This window comes from Oncorhynchus tshawytscha, linkage group LG25 (assembly GCF_018296145.1).
Source record: "Oncorhynchus tshawytscha isolate Ot180627B linkage group LG25, Otsh_v2.0, whole genome shotgun sequence".
In the NCBI taxonomy this organism is placed as follows: Eukaryota; Metazoa; Chordata; class Actinopteri; order Salmoniformes; family Salmonidae; genus Oncorhynchus; species Oncorhynchus tshawytscha.
Genome location: NC_056453.1, coordinates 8,634,335 through 8,653,907, shown reverse-complemented (window position 1 = coordinate 8,653,907; position 19,573 = coordinate 8,634,335). Strand labels below are relative to the sequence as shown.

General features: G+C 43.7%; 1 protein-coding gene across 2 annotated transcripts in view; it reads right to left on the bottom strand.

Annotated features, from left to right (window-relative positions):
* Positions 1 to 19,573, bottom strand: part of LOC112224749 (rho GTPase-activating protein 44-like) — a 115,669-nt gene that overhangs the window by 19,369 nt on the left and 76,727 nt on the right. The gene's annotated exons all lie outside the window — the stretch shown is intronic.

Sequence of the window (19,573 nt, the reverse complement as noted above, 5' to 3'; positions counted from 1 at the left end):
GAGATCTCAGCCACAAAGTCATAAACTCTGCCTATTTCTTCTTCTTTACGGTTTTATGGCAGACTGCAGCTATTGGTGTATTACTGTACGAGGTATTGAAACAAAAATATTCATTTCCGGGGGCGATATCATACAACAAAATATGAAAACCATCCCACTCCTTCAGTCACTCACAGTTCAAATTACATTCCTGAACAGGCTAAGATGCCTGTGAGGACGGAGCATTCATCGACAGGATTCCTTGTTTGTGCTGATTCTTGGTTTGTGCTGTGCAGTTGATAACCAATACAGTAAACGCTACAAAGTCTGCCTTCTTTACATGCAAAATGTCAGGATCCCTCTGTTGACAAGGAATATCATCTGGTGTCTATACGCCCTACTGCCATTCTTTTTCAACTTCACTCCTTTCTGCCACTCTACTCACCACCTCCGTATAGGAGACATACTGGACACCCCTTATTCTTACCACCTCCGTCTCCTTCACCCTAACAGGACACTTCAGAGATTCGGGTGCTTGTTCACCACCACAATTGCAGCATTTAGGCTCAGCTGGCATATAATACCCCTCCCGTCTACATCCACTTGACACATGACCAAATATTTTGCATTTATCACGCTGCATGGGTTTGGACACGAAGGCTCTCACGGGGTGTCTCATAAAACCCAAATACATGTGTGAAAAGGGAGAGACTCAAAAAAACAATAGAATGGATGGAGATAGGTTCTTGACCCCTGCCTACTCTTGTCCAAAACGGTTTAACAGCAGAGTCGTACTTAATGTGAAAGTAAACACTAGTAACATGGCAGTTAAGGTAAAGCACTGAGGTATTATTTGCCCAAAATGGACACAGTGCATACATTATGTGTAATGTACGCGCTTTACAAATACATTTTTATTACTATCAATACAAGTGATGTATTGGTCTCACAGATATGATTCGCGCAAAGGCTAACTAATACAAAATCACAGTTAACTCTAGTTCACTCCAAACCACACAGATCATGTTAACTATGTCACTATCAACCCCTACCTTCTCTAACAAGCAATTGAGAAAGCACTCCATCCTAACCCTTGAATGCCAGTGGCTATAGAAACTTACTGAGAATTGCATTTCCTGCGTGAAGCCCTGCTCCTAGATACCTGCAGCCTTTTCTTCCACATACCCACAGAGTGTGGGAGGAAACATGTGCACACTGACTGGTTTCGGGCAATGACAGAAACGAGACAGAGATTGGGAAAGAGAGAGCGAGAGAGTCAGAAGGAAAGGGGGGGACAAGAATGAGACCTGACTGTCAGTTCCTTTCACTCTCTCACCTATTCCCTCACTTCCACCCCCTCTAACAGCTCCTCTCTCTGGCTCACTGTATCCGTGCCCTGACAGGAATAGAACATAATAGGAGAGAACAGGCAGAGAAAAACAGAAAGGCCTTGTATTTCTGCAGAGGGATCAGCTGCAACTCACAATGAGGGTGATGAGAGGATCTAGATCTGATGGATGGGACTACTGCTCAGGCTCCTAGCCAGTGCCCATTTATATTGTTCAACTCCTATGGCAGCGGTTCTATAACTTAGGCTGTTTCTATTCTTAGCTCGCCAGGCCCTGGGTATTGATCTTGATCAGTGTTTCCCAACTCCAGTTCTCGAGTAGCCCCAACGGCACACATTTTTGTTGTAGCCCCGGACAAACTCACTTGATTGAACTAATTGAGGGCTTGATGATTAGTTGACAAGTTGAATCAGATGTGCTTGTCCGGGGCTACAACAAAAATGCGTACTGTTGGGGGTACTTGAGGACTGGATTTTGGAAACACTGATCTAGGTGATGAATAACAGGAGAGGCTGGAGCGGAGACTTGGTCTTTATTCCATCTTCAGCAGCCTTTCTGTGCTAAGAGTAGAGGTGTGGACTCGAGTCACATAGCTTGGACTCGAGTCAGACTCGGGTCACAAATATGATGACTTGCAACTCGACTTTGACTTTAACACCAATGACTCGTGACTTGACTTGGACTTGAGCCTTTTGAGTCAACCTTACTTGATACCCTCACCAGATACCCTCACCAAGCCCAAATATTTAAAATTATGTCATTTAAAAAAGTGTGCAGCGCATCAACTCTTTTTTTAACGGATTACAGTATGAATCGAACAGCAGCCAATCAAATTGTGCCAGCTGAGAAAAAGTGGCAGTGCAGAGGAACGTCGGTGGGTGAATTCAGATGGAGCCCTTGGAAAGACGTTACCCCAAATTATTATTTTCGGATATAAAGACGATGCTGTATCAACAGAAGACGGATTGCACCTTGCAAAGGTGCAACAATTTCCAACGTTGTTCAACATTTGAAGCTGCACAAAGAACGGTAAGTCGTGGCTAATATAGCCGGCAGCTATATAATTTATAACTTTACCAGTGTAGCATGTAGGCAACGTAACGTTAAATCAATGAGCCTCCACACAGTCAGTCAATGCGGGAACGTGATCATTGCACCCAAGATTGAGCTACAACTGGCTAGGCAGTTCCTAAAGCCATTGACATATGTTAGCCTACTGTAACCACACACACAGTGCGCCCCATAACGATCCTCGATAGTCGATCACTATTGGAGGGGTCTTTCTCATGGCTACCCATGTATTTCCATGGAAATATAACATTTATTTGGAAAGTAATAAATATATAGATATTTTTAAAAGCATTCATGATTTGCATAAATGTAATATACTAACTATTACTCTTGTTAAAAATATGAAATTGTATTACATTTGGTGAAAAGCACATTCTGATTTGATTAGGACTCGAAACTCAAAGTTTAGGACTTGAGACTTGACGGTCTTGACTTGAGACTTGAGACTTGACTTGAGACTTAAGACTTGAGACTTACTTGTGACTTGTAAAACAATGACTTGGTCCCACCTCTGGCTAAGAGTAGCAGCGTGTAGCTCCCTATGTCTTCTGCAGTACACACTTCATCACTTAGCAAATAAAGCTGTGTGTTAGTGGGTGAAGGTGTGTAGGGGTGGGGTGAGTGGGTGCGTGTGCGTGAAGAGTACATTATAGTACAGTTTCAATGTAACTCCATTTATAAACAATCATCAATCATTTCTGTACTTCTTCTTGGATGTAAACAGGAGGGCATATCAGTGGGTACCAGAACGGTATATGGATCTGGCGGGGTCCCTCTATTCTTGGATTCAATCCCTGAGCCATTAGATGGACGGGACTTTGAATGAGATTTACTCCAGCGTATGAATTAAACCGTGAGTTAATGACATTACAAATAAGTCAATTGTTGTGACGGCCAACATTGGAACTCTCTCTCTCTTTTGCTCACACAGTTACACACACTGACAGTCATTTTCCAGGTAGGGTCTGAGGCTGCTCTAAATACTCTAATAGAAAATGCACAGTAGGCTACAGTCAGACGGCGGAACGACTTTTTGACAGGGGGTGCAGGATTTATTTTGGCCTGATTTAGATACGTTTGCTCAGAATTTCCAAGATCTTGGTAGGCTATTTGTTAGTCAACTTGTCTATAATTAGATACATGCAGCTTCTCTTCTGTCGTGATGTTTCCCTGGAAGACTAAATGAACCCTTGCTCACCAGAGTAACGTCATAAATCGAATGAATGCTTCAATCTAGTTGACATTGGTAAAAGTGTTCTCAGTCATCTCTACATCTTTTGCGGAGCAAAGACTTTTAGGGACCAGGGAGAAAATGTAATAGCCTACCTCTGAAAGAATGGGAGATTTTCTGTGCAAAATTTCCAAATCAGTTTGACCGGTTGTAAGAAAATAGAAAGCTGTGAAAACGACCCAACATGTTTCTGATAAGATTCCAGTTCGGCTTTGATGCATATTTTACGTGGTTTAAATCCTACTATCAGCTTTCAGCTACTATCCGTCTATCAGCTTTTATGATGCTGATAAAGATAGCACCTCTACAGATGGCATCGAACTGTGCATTGGCATGCTCTCTGTCACGCCCTGGTCTTAGTATTTTGTGTTTATATATTTATTTGGTCAGGCCAGGGTGTGACATGGGTTTATTTTGTGTTGTGTTTATATATGGGGGTTTTTCGTAGGTTTTGGGATTGTGGCTTAGTGGGGTGTTCTAGCAAAGTCTATGGTTGCCTGAGGCGGTTTTCAATCAGAGGCAGGTGATTCTCGTTGTCTCTGATTGGGAACCATATTTAGGCAGCCATATTCTTTGAGTGTTTCGTGGGTGATTGTTCCTGTCTCAGTGTTTTGTATTTCACCAGATAGGCTGTATAGGTTTTCACGTTCCGTTTGTTGTTTTGTATTTCGTGTTTATTCGTTTATTAAACATGTATCTAACTTACCACACTGCATTTTGGTCCGACTCTCTTTCGACGGAAGAAAACCGTAACAGAATCACCTACCACACCAGGACCAAGCAGCGTGGTGACAGGCAGCGGCAGCAGGAGCTACGAAGTTTAGAGTATAAGACTTGGGAGGAAATAGACATGTGGGCGGTCGACCCAGAGAGAGTGCCGGAGCCCGCCTGGGATTCGCTGGAGCAATGTGAAGAGAGCTATAGGAGAATGGAGTCGAAGAGACAAGCACGGCGGCGCAGAAGGAAACCCATGAGTCAGCCCCTAAAATTTATTGGGCTCAAACCTGAGCCAACTCCCCCTGTTTATCGTGAGGAGCAGCGATCACAGGACTTCTGGACGTGGGAGGAGATATTGGACGGAAAAGGACCCTGGACACAGCCTGGAGAATATCGCCGCCGGCGAAAGCGTAAAGGCGCTGGTATGAAGAGGCAGCACGGCGACGCGGATGGAAGCCCGAGAGTCAGCCCCAAAAATGTATTGGGGGGGAGGGCTCAGGGAGAGTGTGGCAGAGTCAGGGTTCAGACCTGAGCCAACTCCACCTGTTTATCGTGAGGCGCCAAGGAGGAGACTAGAACCAGAGCCGGTGTTGGAGGTGAGTGAAGCAGAGACTGTGAAGGAGTTAATGGGGAAAGTGGAGGAGAGAGTTATGAGGGAGTTGCTAGTTTGGTGCTTTAGGTATGATATTTGTCCGACGGAGCGTGTCGGGGATTTGATGGCACCTGGGTCAGCGCTCCATACTGGTCCTGAGGTGCGTGTTAGTCGGCTGGTGAAGAGTGTGCCAGCCTCACGCACTAGGCCTCCTGTGTACCTACCCAGCCTTGCACGTCCTGTGCCAGTCCTGCTCTCAGGCTCTCCAGTACACCTTCACGGTCCGGTCCATCCTGTGCCACCTTCACACACCAGTTCTCCGGTGGCAGCTCCCCACACCAGGCTTCCTGTGAGTGTCCTCGGTCCAGTACCACCAGTGCCAGCACCACGCACCAGGCCTTCAGTGCGCCTCGCCTGTTCAGAGCTGTTAGAGCCTTTCTCCTCTCCAGAGCTGTCGGAGTCTCCCGCCTGTTTAGCGCTACCAGAGCCTTCCTCCTCTCCAGCGCTGCCGGAGTCTCCCGCCTGTTTAGCGCTGCCAGAGCCTTCCTCCTCTCCAGCGCTGCCGGAGTCTCCCGCCTGTCTAGCGCTATCAGAGCCTTCCTCCTCTCCAGCGCTGCCGGAGTCTCCCGCCTGTTTGGCGCTGCCAGAGCCTTCCTTCTCTCCAGCGCTGCCGGAGTCTCCTGCCTGTTCAACGCAGCCAGAGCTGCTAATCTGCATGGAGAAGCCAGAGCTTCCAGTCTGCATGGAGCAGCCAGAGCTTCCAGTCTGCATGGAGCAGCCAGAGCTGCCAGTCTGCATGGAGCAGCCAGAGCTGCCAGTCTGCATGGAGCAGCCAGAGCTGCCAGTCTGCATGGAGCAGCCAGAGCTGCCAGTCTGCATGGAGCAGCCAGAGCTGCCAGTCTGCATGGAGCAGCCAGAGCTGCCAGTCTGCATGGAGCAGCCAGAGCTGCCAGTCTGCATGGAGCAGCCAGAGCTGCCAGTCTGCATGGAGCAGCCAGAGCTGCCAGTCTGCATGGAGCAGCCAGAGCTGCCAGTCTGCATGGAGCAGCCAGAGCTGCCAGTCTGCATGGAGCAGCCAGAGCTGCCAGTCTGCATGGAGCAGCCAGAGCCGCCAGTCAGCCAGGATCTTCCAGATCTGCCAGTCAGCCAGGATCCGCCAGTCAGTCAGGATCTTCCAGATCCGCCATTCAGCCAGGGTCTTCCAGATCCGCCAGTCAGCCAGGATCCGCCAGTCAGCCAGGATCTTCCAGATCCGCCATTCAGCCAGGATCCACCATTCAGACAGGATCCGCCAGTCAGCCAGGATCCGCCAGATCTGCCAGTCAGCCAGGATCCGCCAGTCAGCCATGATCTTCCAGATCCGCCAGTCAGCCAGGATCCACCAGTCAGCCAGGATCTTCCAGATCCGCCAGTCAGCCAGGATCCACCAGTCAGCCAGGATCTTCCAGATCCGCCAGTCAGCCAGGATCCGCCAGTCAGCCATGATCCTCCAGATCCGCCAGTCAGCCAGGATCCGCCAGTCAGACAGGATCTGCCAGAACCACCAGCGAGCCAGGATCTGCCAGAGCCTACTACCTGCCTGAGTTTCCTCTCAATACTGGGCTTCCTCTCGGTTCTAGGCATCCTCTCAGTGCTGAGCTTCCCCTCAGTGCCGAGCTTCCCCTCAGTGCCGAGCTACCCCTCAGTCCCGAGCTACCCCTCAGTCCCGAGCTTCCCCTCAGTCCCGAGCTTCCCCTCAGTCCCGAGCTTCTACCTCAGTCCCGAGCTGCCCCTCAGTCCAGTGGGGTCCTTGGTGAGGGTTATTAGGCCAAGGTCGGCGGCGAGGGTCGCCAATCAAAGGATGCGTTACAGGGGGACTAAGACTTGGTTGGAGTGGGGTCCACGTCCCGAGCCGGAGCCGCCACCGTGGACAGACGCCCACCCGGACCCTCCCCTATGGGTTTTAGTGTGCGGCCGGGAGTCCGCACCTTGGGAGGGGGGGGGTTCTGTCACGCCCTGGTCTTAGTATTTTGTGTTTATATATTTATTTGGTCAGGCCAGGGTGTGACATGGGTTTATTTTGTGTTGTGTTTATATATGGGGTTTTTTCGTAGGTTTTGGGATTGTGGCTTAGTGGGGTGTTCTAGCAAAGTCTATGGTTGCCTGAGGCGGTTCTCAATCAGAGGCAGGTGATTCTCGTTGTCTCTGATTGGGAACCATATTTAGGCAGCCATATTCTTTGAGTGTTTCGTGGGTGATTGTTCCTGTCTCAGGGTTTTGTATTTCACCAGATAGGCTGTATAGGTTTTCACGTTCCGTTTGTTGTTTTGTATTTCGTGTTTATTCATTTTTTAAACATGTATCTAACTTACCACGCTGCATTTTGGTCCGACTCTCTTTCGACGGAAGAAAACCGTAACACTCTCAAGATGCTGAAAGAAAGAAATTATATTTCTCCTGTTCCCGAGTCAAAATTTAGCCTACATTTGGTGTATAATTTTACAGCAAGAAATGCTTAATTGTGCATGAGTTAATATTAAGGCTAGGTGAGAGGTTATAGACCTACAGTCAGTGTAGGTCTGAACAGAAGGCTACAGTTCTCTTGACTGGAGTGTGGACCTCAGTTCATCTTTCAATCACCCACGTGGGTATTTGCTCCTAAAAACCAATGAGGAGATGGGAAAGGCGGGACTTGCAATGCGTCAAGCGTCAAAAATATGTCTAAAAGATTAAGAATTTGTCAGGATATGGTGCATACCCTTTCCGGCGCCGACAGAGATGGCCGCCTCGCTTCGCGTTCCTAGGAAACTATGCAGTTTTTTTACGTGTTATTTCTTACATTGGTACCCCAGGTCATCTTAGGTTTCATTACATACAGTCGAGAAGAACTACTGAATATAAGAGCAGCGTCAACTCACCATCAGTACCATGGTCCACCCACACAGACAGCATCGTGAAGAAGGCGCAACAGCGCCTCTTCAACCTCAGGAGGCTGAAGAAATTCGGCTTGTCACCAAAAGCACTCACAAACTTCTACAGATGCACAATCGAGAGTATCCTGTCGGGCTGTATCACCGCCTGGTACGGCAACTGCTCCGCCCTCAACCGTAAGGCTCTCCAGACGGTAGTGAGGTCTGCACAACGCAGCACCGGGGGCAAACTACCTGTGCTCCAGGACACCTACACCACCTGATGTCACAGGAAGGCCATAAAGATCATCAAGGACAACAACCAACCGAGCCTGTTCACCCCGCTATCATCCAGAAGGCGAGGTCAGTACAGGTGCATCAAAGCTGGGCCCGAGAGACTGAAAAACAGCTTCTATCTCAAGGCCATCAGACTGTTAAACAGCCACCACTAACATTGAGTGGCTGCTGCCAACACACTGACTCAACTCCAGCCACTTTAATAATGGGAATTGATGGGAATTGATGTAAAATATATCACTAGCCAATTTAAACAGTGCTACTTAATATAATGTTTACATACCTTACATTACTCATCTCATACGTATATACTGTACTCTATATCATCTACTGCATCTTTATGTAATACATGTATCACTAGCCACTTTAAACTATGCCACTTTGTTTACATACCCTACATTACTCATCTCATACGTATACACTGTGCTCGATACCATCTACTGCATCTTGCCTATGCCGCTCTGTACCATCACTCATTCATATATCTTTATGTACATATTCTTTATCCCTTACACTTGTGTGTATAAGGTAGTAGTTTTGGAATTGTTAGTTAGATTACTCGTTGGTTATTACTGCATTGTCGGAACTAGAAGCACAAGCATTTTGCTACACTCGCATTAACATCTGCTAACCATGTGTATGTGACAAATACATTTGATTTGATTTGATTTGATCCTCTACCTGGAACCAAAAAGGTTTATTCAAAGGGTTCTTCGGCTGTCCACATAAGAGGACACTTTGAATAATTTGGTGTCAGGTAGAGTCCTTTCAGTCTACATGCGAACCACTGCAGAAATAGGAGTTGAGTTATCCTGACAGACGTGCCCCTCTCTGGAATCAACATGGAAAGAACATTGGATTTGAAAAAAGTCACCATCCAGTACTGTTTTCATCTCATTTCTAGCAGCATGGTAAACATTGAAATTCGGGTAAAACTTAAATAAACTTAACCAGACTAGGCTGTTACATCAATCTAATTTCATCCTATATTCAATATTTACTGGGTGGTTGAAATTGAATTTCATATTTGATTAGATATATTTTATTTGACCTTGTACCAATGTTTATATGAAAATGGTCTGAATCAACGTCATTGTTTCAACGCCATGCTATCAACCTGAAATAAGAGGTATAATTTAAAAAAAAATGTGAAGCCACAGTCCAATGATTCCTGCTTGAACAGTGACTCCTACTGGGTTATTAGGGGTAATGCACATCAATGAGAACAAGTCTACCGTCCAGATGCCTACCTCTATGTACCCCTCCTTAACTTTGGAAACAAGCTGTGTTTGTTTTCAGCTGAGGTGTCATGTCAACACATTTAGACATTGATCAGCTTCCACACTCATTTGCGTAGGACCCCTAAATAACATTGAATAGTTGAAAGTAACTCTTAACTTCTCTTACACAAGCTGATATGTGAAGGACATAATTTCAACGTGAAGCTAGGTATACTATCATTTGTCTATGGTTGATTGGACCTTTGGAAGTTGAGCAGTAGTTACCATTCCCCATATAAATAGGATGCAAAATTCATGATATTTATAATAAACTTTTACCTTTGGATATTGTATTTTATACATGTATATGTTATTCATAATATAAGCTACAGTATATACAGTTCCTTCAGAAATTATTCATACATTTTACATTTTAGTAATTTAACAGATGCTCTTATCCAGAGAGACTTACAGTTAGTGCATTCATCTTAAGATAGCTAGGTGGGACAACCACATATCACAGGCATAGTAAGTACATTTTTCCTCAGTAAAGTAGCTAGGAGTGGGATATTTACTCAAAGATACTCTTTGAAAAGGAGGTTGCTGGTGGGAGGACGGCTCATAATAATGGCTGGAATGGAGTCCATGGAGTGCTACCAACCACATGGAAACCACATCTTTGATGTGTTTGATACCATTCCATTAACGCCATTCTAGCCATTATTATGAGCCGTCGTCCCCTAAGCAGCCTCCACTGTATCCAAATGTTGTTGTGTTACAGTCTGAATTCAAAATGTATTAAATATGATTTTTCCGCACCTGGATTGTGCAACATTTGCCCAATATTATTTTCAAAATTCTTCAAGCTCTGTCAAATTGGTTGCTGATCATTGCTAGACACCCATTTCCAGGTCTTGCCATTGATTTTTAAGTTGATTTAAGTCAAAACTGTGACTAGGCCACTCAGGAACATTCACTGTCTTCTAAGCAACTTGGTAAGCAACTTCTTGGTAAGCAAATTGTCCTGCTGAAAGGTGAATTAATTTCCCAGTGTCTGGTGGAAAGCAGACTGAACCAGGTTTTCCTCTAGGATTTTGCCTATACTTAGCTCCATTTAATTGATTATTTTTATCTTGAAAAACTCCCCAGTCCTTAACAATTACACACATACCCATAACATGATGCAGCCACCACTATGCTTGAAAATATGGAGAGTGGTACTCAGTAATGAGTAGTATTGGATTTTCCCCAAACATAACACTTTGTATTCAGGCTAAGAAGTTACTTAACTTAACTGGCTGAGGTAGGCTATGAGGCTTAACAGCATCTTTCACAATAACAAAATATACACTACCGTTCAAAAGTTTGGGGTCACTTAGAAATGTCCTTGTTTTTGAAAGAAAAGCAATTTTTTTGTCCATTAAAATAACATAAAATTGATCAGAAATAGAGTGTAGACATTGTTGATGTTGTAAATGACTATTGTAGCTGGAAACAGCTTGTTTTTAATGGAATATTGACATAGGCATACACAGGCTCATTATCAGCAACCATTACTCCTGTGTTCCAATGGCACGTTGTGTTAGCTAGTCCAAGTTGATCATTTTATAAAGCTAATTGATCATTAGAAAACCCTTTAGCAATTATGTTAGCACAGCTGAAAACTGTTGTTCCGATGAAAGAAGCAATAAAACTGGCCTTCTTTAGACTAGTTGAGTATCTGGAGCATCAGCATTTGTGGGTTCGATTACAGAATCAAAACGTCAGAAAAAAAGAACTTTCTTCTAAAACTCATCAGTCTATTCTTGTTCTGAGAAATGAAGGCTATTCCATGCGAGAAATTGCCAAGAAACTGAAGATCTCGTACAATGCTGTGTACTACTCCCTTCACAGAACAGCGCAAACTTGCTCTAACCAGAATAGAAAGAGAAGTGGGAGGCCCCAGTGCACAACTGAGCAAGAGGACAAGTACATTAGAGTGTCTAATTTGAGAAACATACTCCTCACAAGTCCTCAACTGGCAGCTTCATTAAATAGTACCCGCAAAACACCAGTCTCAACGTCAACTGTGAAGAAGCGACTCCGGCATGGCTGGTCATGGCTCACATCAATAGCAGCCTCCCGGACACCCTAGACCCACTCCAATTCGCATACCGCCCCAACAGATCCACAGATGACGCAATCTCAATTGCACACCACACTGCCCTTTCTCACCTGGAGAAAAGGAACACGTACAGTGGGGAGAACAAGTATTTGATACACTACCGATTTTGCAGGTTTTCCTACTTACAACGCATGTAGAGGTCTGTAATTTTTATCATAGGCACACTTCAACTGTGAAAATCCAGAAAATCACATTGTATGATTTTTAAGTAATTAATTTGCATTTTATTGCATGACATAAATATTTGATCACCTACCAACCAGTAAGAATTCCTGCTCTCACAGACCTGTTAGTTTTTCTTTAAGAAGCCCTCCTGTTCTCCACTCATTACCTGTATTAACTGCACCTGTTTGAACTCATTACCTGTATAAAAGACACCTGTCCACACACTCAATCAAACAGACCCCAACCTCTCCACAATGGCCAAGACCTCTTGGCCAAGACCATGACCAAGAGCAACTGCTCGGGATCTGACCATAAGGTGCTACAGAGGGTAGTGCGAACAGCCCAGTACATTACTGGGGCCAATCTTCCTGCCATCCAGGACCTATATAATAGGCGGTGTCAGAAGAAAGCCCATAAAATTGTCAGAGACTCCAGTCTCTGACAATTTTATGGGCTGTTTTCTCTGCTACCGCATGGCAAGCGATACCGGAGGACCAAAAGGCTCCTCAACAGCTTCTAGCCCCAAGCCATAAGACTGCTGAACAATTAATAAAATCGCCACTGGACAATTTACACTGACCCCCCCGCCCTCCCTTTTGTACACTGCTGCTACTCGCTGTTTATTATCTATGCATAGTCACTTCACCCCTACTTACATGTACAAATTGCCTCAACTAACCTGTACCCCTGCACACTGACTCGGTACTGGTGCCCCCTGTATATAGCCTCGTTATTTTTATTGTGTTACTTTTTATTTTAGTCTACTTGGTAAACATTTTCTTAACTCTTCTTGAACTGCACTGTTGGTTAAGGGCTTGTAAGTAAGCATTTCATGGTAAAGTCTACACTTGTGGTTTTTGGCGCATGTGACAAATAAAGTTTGATTTGATTTGAAGTGGCTCGATGTCTGGAATTCAATCAGCTCAGTTTGAATTGCAGCCTCATCCAGCGAGGGTATTGTTTTCTTGGCAAGGGAGGATAATTCTTCACCTGGGTGGACTGTGAGAGGATCATGTACAAACAGAATGATATCCTTGGGCATGCTGTAGTATTCAGATCTGGTGGAGAAGTTGTCTGATCCCTCTGCCTGTCGTTCTTCAGTGTGCAGTAGCCTTCCAGATGACAAGTCCAAACCAAACAACTCAAGCTTCCTAGTAAAGGCCTCAAGTTTTTCCACCATGTCCACAACTGTTTTCCTTCTTCCTTGTATAACTGCAAATTTAACCTGTTTAAGTGACAGAATTTGTCAGCCCAAAAAACTGTTTCTGTGTCTGGCCTCTCTGGGGCGGGAAGTCCACTTTGAAAGTTCCATGCTTAGAGTCATAAGACACACTGGCTTGGCATTGGGAAAAGATGGTAAGATGAACACACACATCTCTGTATATTCTTCCCTGAAACTTCGATTTTCCTTATACACCTTTCTTTTGATACAACATTTTCTCTTGCTATCAGGCTAATTGTTCTGAACGAATGTTGATGTTAAAAACAATAGTGTAGCCTACAGTAAGCTACGTAGACCTGTTTTTCCCCACCGATCAATGCACATAGAAATAGACAAAAATAATAATTGAGACATGGTGATTTTATGTTATGTTATTGTCACTGAGTTTATTATGTACTAATCAGATGTGTTAAAAACATGTTTAATTTGTAGTGTAGGCCAATTCATTGTGCTATATTATATTCTAATTATGTTCTGGCCCACCGACTATTAGCTCAGAAAAAATTTGGCCCGGGGCCAAACCTAGTTGACAAATCCTGCACTAGGCCCTCCGTGGAATGAGTTCCACACCCCTGCTATACAGACTTCCTTCTTTTCACTCTGTCAATTAGGTTAGTATTGTGGAGTAACTACGATGTTGTTGACTCATCCTCAGTTTTCTCCTATCACAGCCAATAAATCCTGTAACTGTTTTAAAGTCAACAGTGGCCTCACGGTAAAATCCCTGAGCGGTTTCCTTCCTCTCTGGCAACAGCGTTAGGAAAGACTCTTTTATATTTTTGTGACTGGGCGTATTGATACACCATCCAAAGTATAATTACTAACTTCACTATGCTCAAAGGGATATTCAATGTTTGCTTCTACCAATAGCTGCCCTTTTTTTGCAAGGCATTGGAAAACCCTGGTTTTGTGGTTGAATCAGTGTTTGAAATTCACTGCTCGACTGAGGGACCTTACTGACAATAGTATGTGTGGGGTACAGAGATGAAGTAGTCATTCAAAAATTATGTGAGTCCATGCAAGTGTGAGTCCATGGAACCTAAACTCAGCAAAAAAAGAAACGTCCTCTCACTGTCAACTGCGTTTATTTTCAGCAAACTTAACATGTGTAAATATTTGTATGAACATAAGATTCAACAACTGAGACATAAACTGAACAAGTTCCACAGACATGTGACTAACAGAAATGGAATAATGTGTCCCTGAACAAAGGGGGGGGGTCAAAATCAAAAGTAACAGTCAGTATCTGATGTGGCCACCAGCTGCATTAAGTACTTCAGTGCACCTCCTCCTCGTGGACTGCACCAGAATTGCCCGTTCTTGCTGTGAGATGTTACCCCACTCTTCCACCAAGGCACCTGCAAGTTCCCGGTCATTTCTGGGGGAATGGCACTAGCCCTCACCCTCCGATCCAACAGGTCCCAGGCATGCTCAGTGGGATTGAGATCTTCGCTGGCCATGGCAGAACACTGACATTCCTGTCTTGCAGGAAATCACGCACAGAACGAGCAGTATGGCTGGTGGCATTGTCATGCTGGAGGGTCATGTCAGGATGAGCCTGCAGGAAGGGTATCACATGAGGGAGGAGGATGTCTTCCCTGTAACGCAGGGAAGACGTGAGATTGAGATTGCCTGCAATGACAACAAGCTCAGTCCGATGATGCTGTGACACACCGCTCCAGACCATGACGGACCCTCCACCTCCAAATCGATCCCACTCCAGAGAACAGGCCTCAGTGTAACGCTCATTCCTTCGACGATAAACATGAATGCGACCATCACCCCCGGTGAGACAAAACCGCAAATTGTCAGTGAAGAGCACTTTTTGCCAGTCCTGCCTGGTCTAGTAACGATGGGTTTGTGCCCATAGGCAACGCTGTTGCCTTTGATGTCTGGTGAGGACCTGCCTACAACAGGCCTCCAAGCCCTCAGGTCCAGCCTCTCTCCGCCTATTGCAGACAGTCTGAGCACTGATGGAGGGATTGTGCATTCCTGGTGTAACTCGGGCAGTTGTTGTTGCCATCCTGTACCTGTCCTGCAGGTGTGATGTTCGGATGTACCGATCCTGTGCAGGTGTTACACGTAGTCTGCCACTGCCAGGACGATCAGCTGTCCGTCCTGTTTCCCTGTAGTGCCGTCTTAGGTGTCCTCATGCCTCCTTGCAGCATGCCTAAGGCACATTCATGCAGATGAGCAGGGGTCCTGGGCATCTTTATTTTGGTGTTTTTCAGAGTCAGTAGAAAGGCCTCTTTAGTGTCCTAAGTTTTCATAACTGTGACCTTAATTGCCTACCGTCTGTAAGCTGTTAGTGTCTTAATGACCGTTCCACAGGTGCATGTTCATTAATTGTTTATGGTTCGTTGAACAAGCATGGGAAACAGTGTTGGGAAACCCTTTATAATGAAGATCTGTGAAGATATTTGGATTTTTACGAATTATCTTTGAAAGACAGGGTCCTGAAAAAGGGAAGTTTCTTTTTTTGAGTTTTTTATGTGACTTGTTAAGCAAATGTTTACTCCTGAACTTATTTAGGCTTGCCATAACATAGCGGTTGAATACTTGTTGACTTTTATATTAATTGGTAAATATGTCAAAAAACATAATTCCACTTTTACATTAGGCGGGATTGTGTGTAGGCCAGTGACAAAAAAAAATATATATTTTACATTTGGGCTGTAACACAATAAAATGTGGAAAAAGTCAAGGGGTGTGAACTTTGAAGGCACTGTATACTATCGAAGCATAAGACACATCTCCTTCAAATGTTTGGTTGTGTTCACAATTCAATATCCATTTAAAAAAATATATATATATTTTTTTTTACAAATTATTAATTGATATGTTGAATTCACTTCTCCATCTCAACCAAAAATCTAAGTTAAAGAATAGCACTAAATCAAATCAAACTTTAAAGATTTGTGGTTGAGATGAGACGTGAATCCAACATATTAATATCATTCAAAATCCACTGACCATCCTTCATATACAAGACAATATCCAATTTATAGGGCTAATGGTAGATACTTTTAATGATCCAATCAACCATGGATGAATGATAGTATACCTAGCTACACGTTGAAATGATGTTGCCCTTTGTTGGGCAAATCAGATGTCAATGTAGCCTACATAAACCAACCTCACTCCGAATTTACTTTCACATACAGCTTGTGTAAGAAAAGTCAGAGGAGTTACTTTCAACTATTCAATGTTATTTAGGTAGTTTACACATGAGTATGGAAGCTGATCAATGTCTAAATGTGTTGACATGATAGCTCAGCTGAAACAAACACAGCTTGTTTCCAAAGCTAAGCAGACAGTAGACAGTAGAGGAAGGCATTTGGATGGTAGACTCATTCTCACTGATGTGCATTACATTTCAGACACCAGTAGGAGTCACTGTTCAGGCAGAAATCATTGGACTGTGGCTTCACATTTTATTTCAATACACCTCTTTATTTAGGTTGATAGCATGATGTTGAAACAATGACGTTGATTCAAACATACCATTTTACTATCAACATTGAAACAAGGTCAAATAAAACACTATGTCTAATCAAATCAGAAATTCAACATAATTCCAACCACCCCAATACATAGTACATTGAATAAAAATTCTATTTAAAAAAAAAAAAAATCTTTCTATGTGGAATTTGTAACGCAATTTTAATGTATACATAGTTCTGATGATTATTTTGAAATTAGATTGATGTAACAACCTGTTAATCATGTCAAGTCAATGTACAGTATTTAACTTGAAGTTTTACCCCTAATTCCAATGTTTACAATGCTGCTTGAAATTAGATGAAAACAGTACTGGTTGATGACTCTAAAAAAAAATCCTATGTATTTTCCAAGTTGATTCCACGTCACAATATGTTGATAAATTACACTGAAACAACGTTGATTCAACCAGTGTGAACCCTGTGGGATCATGCAACAGGCACACAAAGACTTACAGAGAAAATAAAACGGGCCAAAATGTCCATCTGTAGGCCAAAAACTACTTGAAATACTACTGTACACATGCATGGCCTACACATACATGACACAGAGGGATAGAGGCTGAGAAATCCAACACCGCCTCCTCAGAGCAACAGATTCCACATGGCTGCTGCTTTGTTATCGTCTGAGCTCTAGTTCTCTCTGCAGACATGTTTTTCATTCCCTAGCACATATTTAGCCAGCCAACACACACACACACACACACACACACTACAGATGTGCAAAGAGGATGGTCATCATTGAAAAAACACCAGTCAGAAGGTGGTTCCAGGTGGAATTGAACAAGGAAGGAAGGAGAAAGAATAGAGAGGGCTGAGAGAGAAGGGAATATAGAGACAGGATGGAGTAGAGAAAGCAGAATATCGGGTGTCTATTTTGCTGACGTTGGTTTTATGGGGACTTGGCCCTTATAGTTAGTGTAGTATGGGGATCACAGCTGAGGAGTGAGAGGCTGGGGAGGAACATGTAGGCTTCTCTATGGAAACCTCAATTTACTTTTTCATCAATCATTGTTACAGTACCAACACTTTTGCTACAGAGACTGCCAGCTCTGACCATTTCAGGTGGAGACAGAAGGTGGTTCGATTACATTTGGAAGTAGCCAGTAACTAATAGAACTATTCCAGTTGTAAGAATATAAAGACTGTATACTATAGAGTTTATCAAAAAGAAAAAGAGAGTCAGCCTAGTCTTGACTAGAGCCATAGAGAGAGTTTGGCCAGGTTTTAGAATGGCTACCATGTTAGCGCCCTCAAAATGTTGGTGATGTAACAATACGAGAGTGCCTCCGACAATTCCCTATGAAATGTCCCGCTGTAAAACAAGCAAAACAACACAGTGAATTTAACAGACATTTTTATTGATTGGCATTATGGATATATGTGTATCCATGTAAGTACTGTGTTGTGGTGTCAACAAATTGCATATCTGCTTTCTCGTGGTATCTTCATAAGTTTTGAAAACTATCTGAAAACTATCCGAAATAAACTGTGTTGATTTTCACTTTAGCAACGGCTACGGAGGAGAAAGTAGCGCTCTCGGAACGATCAGACAGAAATCGCATTGGCCCTGTACACACTGAGTATACGAAACATCTTTCCATGACATAGACTGACCAGGTGAATCCAGGTGAAAGCTATGATCCCTTACTGATGTCACTTGTTAAATCCACTTCAATCAGTGTAGATGTAGGGGAGGAGACAGGTTAAAGAAGGATTTTTAAGCCTTAAGACAATTGAGACATGGATTGTGTATGTGTGCCAGTCAGAGGGTGAATGGGCAAGACTAAATATTTAAGCGTCTTTGAACGGGGTATGGTAGTAGGTATCAGGCGCACTGGTTTGAGTGTGTCAAGATGGCATATCGTTGCAGAATGCTGTGGTAGCCATGCTGATTAAGTGTGCCTTGAATTCTAAATAAATCACAGACAGTGTCACCAGCAAAGCACCCCCACACCATCGCACCGCCTCCTCCATGCTTCACGGTTGGAACTACACATGCAGAGATCATCTGTTCACCGACTCGGCGACACGGCGGTTGGAACCAAAAAATTCAAATTTTGACTCATCAGACCAAAGAACAGATTTCCACCAGTTTAATGTCCATTGATTTCCTTGGGCCAGTCCAAGGAAATCTCTTCTTCTTATTGGTGTCCTTTTGTGGTAGTTTTTTTGGCAGCAATTCGACCATAATGGCCTGATTCACACAGTCTCCTCTGAACAGTTGATGTTGAGATGTGTCTTTTACTTGAAATCTGTGAAGCATTCATTTCGGTTGCAATTTCTGAGGTGCATTTAACTCTAATGAACTTATCCTCTGCAGCAGAGGTTACTCTGGGTCTTCCTTTCCTGTGGCAGTCCTCATGAGAGCCAGTTTCATCATAGCGCTTGATGGTTTTTGCAACTGTACTTGAAGAAACTTTCAAAGTTCTTGAAATGTCCCGGATTGACTGACCTTCATGTCTTAAAGTAATGACGGACTATCGTTTCTCTTTGCTTATTTGAGCTGTTCTTGCCAATATATGGACTTGGTCTTTTACCAAATAGTGCTGTCTTCTGGATCTTGATCTGGGGACCCATGCCAAATCTTTTCAGTCTCCTGGGGGGGAAAAGGTATTGTCATGCCCTCTTCACGACTGTTTGGTGTGTTTGGACCATGATAGTTTGTTGGTGATGTGGACACCAAGGAACTTGAAACTCTCGGCCCGCTGAGGATTTTTCCCCCCCTAAATTTTATAACGTAACACAATGTGGAAAAAGTCAAGGAGTCTGAATACTTTCCGCACTATATATAACTTTTTGTTATTATATAAGGCAATTTGTTTGCTCTAGGTTGCAGGAAATGGCAATTACAGGTGTTTAAAAAAACTGTAATGCTGCACAATTAAAGCGCTGCATCAGGGCATCAGTCAGCTAGATCTGCATAGGTTCCATTACAGCAGTCAGGGACTAGCATCAAACACTGAACACTGCAGCAGTTTCTGACATCACTGCTGGAATTCCTTATGAGAGAGAGAGAGAGATTGCATTTTTAAAAGGAGTCAATGTAAATATTTTAGATTATCTGTGTGCTTTCCCCATGCTTGCAAGTAGTTCACAGCCGTAGTGAAGAATGATTGGGATGTTTTGAGAAAGCTCCCTTTAGACAATGCTCCATTTCCTCTAGCTCTCTCAGAAG